Source organism: Mesoplodon densirostris, chromosome 3 (genome assembly GCF_025265405.1).
Source record: "Mesoplodon densirostris isolate mMesDen1 chromosome 3, mMesDen1 primary haplotype, whole genome shotgun sequence".
Taxonomy (NCBI): Eukaryota; Metazoa; Chordata; class Mammalia; order Artiodactyla; family Ziphiidae; genus Mesoplodon; species Mesoplodon densirostris.
The window spans coordinates 51,665,414-51,670,119 of NC_082663.1; the positions used below are offsets into that span (position 1 = coordinate 51,665,414).

Here is a 4,706-nt window from a genome sequence, read left to right on the forward strand (position 1 = left end):
CTGCTGGCACCTTGATCTTGGATTTCCAACCTCCAACACTGTGAGAAAACAAATTTCTGTTGTTTAAGCTATACTCAGTCTGTGGTTTCCTGTTACTGCAGCCCAACAGACTAATACAACAATCCTTTGGCAAGATAAGTAAAATTATTGTTTCTTTTACACATTTTCACTCACCTATGCACCTTCTGTACTTCCATGTGTAATTCCCTTCACTTTTCTCTTTGCTTACAGAAATCTTTCCCCATCTAACCTAAGATGTGTCTATCTGTGAAGCTTCCTGGATCATTGCAGTTCACCAAGAGTTCACTCGACATCCCTGCTATTCTATAATCTATGCTAAACTGGCTATAATCCCATAACTCCCCATGTTTATGTTTCTGCATGTAAGCCTGTCTCTCTAACCAGCCTAAGCTCTTTTAGTTCATGAACTAGGTGTCAGTTCACTAAAGAGCATTTGTTAATCACTACAGGTAAAACAGACTCAGAAATTCCAGTTTAGTAAAGAAAGGAAGATCATTTGACCTTGAAGGAGGTAGAGCCTTCATTAACAGAGGCTTTTGGCAACAATACCTGTCAGTCATACCATACTATTGTCTTATATAAGACTCAAAAACAATGCTATAAGCTATACTACTTCAGTGTGGCAGACTGTCATCTCATATACTACACAACCTCTTTTGAAATGTTTGCCAGACTAATAGAGAATATGGACCTATCATTTCTTTGCTTTGCCTTTAATGTCACTAGATTGACTTTGTAATATTAACCAACAAGTATATATTTGGGTATCAGCATTCTAAAAAACTTAGCAAAACAGAATTTAAAATAGTGGCTTCCCCAGGCATAGAATGAACTTATCCCTTAGTACAGATTTTTTTCCTCACTTGTTTGAAGTGTTTCATCATTTCAATGTAGTACCTACAAATATCTTTGTAACCATGTATTTTCAAGGTTCAAAAATCTAGTTCTTAACTGAGAACTCCCTATGGAAATGGTCACATGGTGGAATGGCTTTAACACAGTTTAAAGCCTTTCTAACTATCTTATAGCAAAACATGCACAATGGGTTTTCAGTTTAAAGAACACTTTTCTTTAGGAAAAAAAAATCCTGTGTACAATGTGGAGTTGTAGACAATGATCCTAGGCTTAACTGAAGTCATATTTTATGTTTCCCTTCAAGCCAGTTGATTTAGCTCTCTACAAACAGAGAACTGTAAGCTGCTATGCCCTTCAGCCTAATTTTGGTGGTGTGGGCTGTAATTCTGTTGTCAGATTTACTATCAATGATAGGATAAAGGGGACATTTGAGGAATTGCATCATATTTTTCACTTCCCAAGCCTTGTACCTACAAAGTTGCCTTTGATGGAAAAGACTCAAAGGCTCTTCATTACAAATAATAATGAAGGACATAATTATAATGGTCTACTCAGGGAGATTTGGCTAAATAGCTGCTAGATTGTAAGTTCCTGCATTTTGAGTTGCATGGAAAATACAAGGCCAGTATTTTTCCTTTTCCTTAAAACTACATTCCAACTTTAACAGTCCTGTTGTTCATTTGAAATTTGCCTATAAAAATCTTTCCTGAATCAGAAGACCACTTTCAAACAATTTTGAAGTCACATAGAGCTTCAGAGGCCCGTTAGTTCACAACTGTGCTGTTTCTATCATGTTAGTACTTTTGGCTTTCAAAATGTGGTAACCCCATTTCCTTCCCACACCAACCCTTCCAAATCCATTCAAGGCTTTCTTTGCATCTTTTTTTCTGCTACTAATACCAGTTATTGTCAGAGTCGTTGTTCTACTCTCCGACAATGATATTTATTTATAAGAAACAAAATATCTGCAACAAAAAAGTTGCTATTCCTTATGCATAACCCTGAGTTTCACAGTAATTCCAAACAGCCCCAAAGATTCAGTTTTACTTGGTTGCAACACTCATGTTCTTACAAGTTGCCTCAGGACTTTGCCTATTTTACCCACATAATTGCAATTTACTCTGAAATGTTAAATAGATAAATCAGTACATACCAATTCTAGTTTAGCACTTTTTGGAGTAATAATTAACTCTGCTATAGTCACTTGGAAGAAATCTTTTTCCAGGGCAATTAGTTTATATATTACTCTAGGAGCTAACGCCCCCTCTGAAACACATCTTGGCATCTTAGTTTGGCCCTTAGTTACAACCAAGCAGCCTTATTCCTTCATAACAGATGAGGACCCTGTATGCCTCAGCTGTCCCTAATTAGGTTACTCTGCATTTCTCCAAGTGGCTGATTAAACATGACTCAGCTTTTTCCAAACTTTTTTTTAAAAGAAGAAAATGTTTTGATTAATTATCCCATGAAATTAACATGACATCCTATTAGGCTGAACTAGGATAAATAATGCTGTTATAAAATGTACATTTCTCGCATCCATTTCAGAAGAAACTATTAGATATTAGGGCTCTTCTAGGTCTTATGGACAAATTTCAGTAAACCTTTTGTTTTTTAATAGTAAACAGCCATTAACATATGTTCTCAAACTGTGCTAAGAAGTAGTTAGCAAGGTAACTGAAATCTGTGATCACTGGCAGGATTAGGACTGTTTTGTTAAACATTAGGAAGCACGTTTCTATTTTAGCTGTTAAATTAGTGCATCTTTTTCACTGGTAAGGCAACTTCTTGCTGTGGGTACCACAATGATTAGCAAGTTTCTTAAGTAACAGCTACATGATGAATCAAGACTCAAATGAGTCTCCTTTCCCAACTTTGCTCTCTTTTGGAGCAGAAACAAATAGTTTTGTCATTTGTAAATAGGGAGGTTAATAGTTTGAAATTCAGCTGTTGTAATCTAGCTCACAATTTAAAAGGGGACTAGATTATTATTAGGAATGTCTCTGAAATACTTCTAGTTTTTAAAATAACCAGGCTTCTGAGTAACTTCTCAAACCTACATTTCCATTTGGGTACGTGACTTGATAAACATAACACATTTGACCTGTATAGTAGTAATTTCTTCTATCACCTATATTTCACCCCCAATAATAGTTAGAGCTGTGGTTTAAAACAATTTTTACATACAAAGCATCATCTTTAAATAAGTTTCCTTTTCACTGAACTGAGATTCTTTTTCCCACTTACATGCCTGAGAACGGTAATTTGAACATACACACACTTACTTAATGTGTGTGTATATATGTATTTTTTAAGTAAATTACTTTTGCTATTAGAATAAAACTAGACTACAGGGACAACTCTGTGAAGACAGTTTGTTCTTCCTTAGAACTTCTCCTCTAGGTTGAGGAAGGCAGGTACAGTTCACTGAAGGATGTGATGAGGCTGAAGCAAGTCTTCTCATGATCTGTTAACCCCGCATTGCCAGGTCTCACCACCACAGCTACATGCACGTCAGCTTCCTCAGCAGCGCTGGCCTCTTGGGTAACGTCCATCAGAAACAAGATGTTGTTGGTTGAGCACCCAATGCTGCAATCTTTCGATAACTCTCACTCTCCACTTTGTTTCCAATCTCGGTATCAAAGTGACCGTCCACAGCTCAAGAATATCTCCCTCTGTAGAATGCCCAGTTTCTGTGCCTCTACACTCCCTGAAGAGTAGATATACACCTTCATTCCCGCCTCTCTCCATTTCCTGACTGCTGGAACCACATCTTCAAAGAACTCTGCTTTCATGCTCCCAGCTTTGAATGCCGCCCTTCCCATGTGGCCCTACAGGTGTTTCAGTGCCGTGGTCTTCCGGTCCAGAGACATCTGCCAGCACACGTTAACTACCACGGCCTGGATCATCCACCCCATTCCCGGATGCTGCTGGGATCGGAACAGCCCCATCCAAGTGGGAGTCCTCTTCAGCCTGTTTCCTCAAAAGATTGACATCCTGCTGGCACTCCTCTTCTTCCCAATGTGTCTGCAGATACTCTGTAACGTTATCTTTGATGTAAGGAAATAAAATGCCCTTCACGAAAGTAATCGGGGTTGTGGTACCTTCGATATCTAACAGGATCACAGTGACTTCGGCGGGCACCGAAAGCACAACCATTTCCCCACCGGCTGCTACTACGAGAATCGGCCTACTGGTAGGGAGGATGGAGGGCAGTGCCAGCTGCGCCCAGCAACCTGCTGGGCTTCCGACAGCCCTGAAAAGTCCTGGAGCGCACAACCGCGCGCGGCCTGATGCACGAGGCAGAGAGGACACGTCGGCGCCCCTGAAAATAGAGAAACCCGCAGCACAGGGACCCTGAACTCACAAGCGGCCCGGGGCTCTGATTCTTTTTTTTTAAAGGAAGAATCAGACCATTTTGTCAAATCCCTCAAATTGTGCTGAACAACCTCAAGGACAGAGCTATTCAGGACCACTAAATAGATTTAATCAAAATTTATTAATCAATTTGAAGAATCTCAATTTATTGAAATATATACACAAAACATTTTTTTTTTATTTTTCCAGTAGTTACTACCGATGGTGCTTTGAGAATTTTATCCTTCATGGTGAGCTTTATTAACAAAAGTTTAGAAACTTTCCATCACTCTGAGGGTACTTTCAGTTATTAAAACTGTTTCGTACAGATTATATTTTAATTTTGTACTGGATGCAAAGCCCTCTCATTCTGCCTACCAATACCAGTTTATTAGTCTTGCTAATAACTTTCTTACTCATGAAACTTGGGCTGAGATGGAGGTAAATATGGTAGGATTTTCCCCCTCCTTGTT

At 38.9% G+C, this 4,706-nt stretch overlaps 1 pseudogene; it reads right to left on the reverse strand.

Moving 5' to 3' along the window:
* Positions 1 to 3,219: 3,219 nt before the first annotated feature.
* LOC132485229 (enolase-phosphatase E1-like) lies at positions 3,220 to 4,075 on the reverse strand (annotated as a pseudogene).
* Between the last annotated feature and the right edge of the window lie 631 nt (positions 4,076 to 4,706).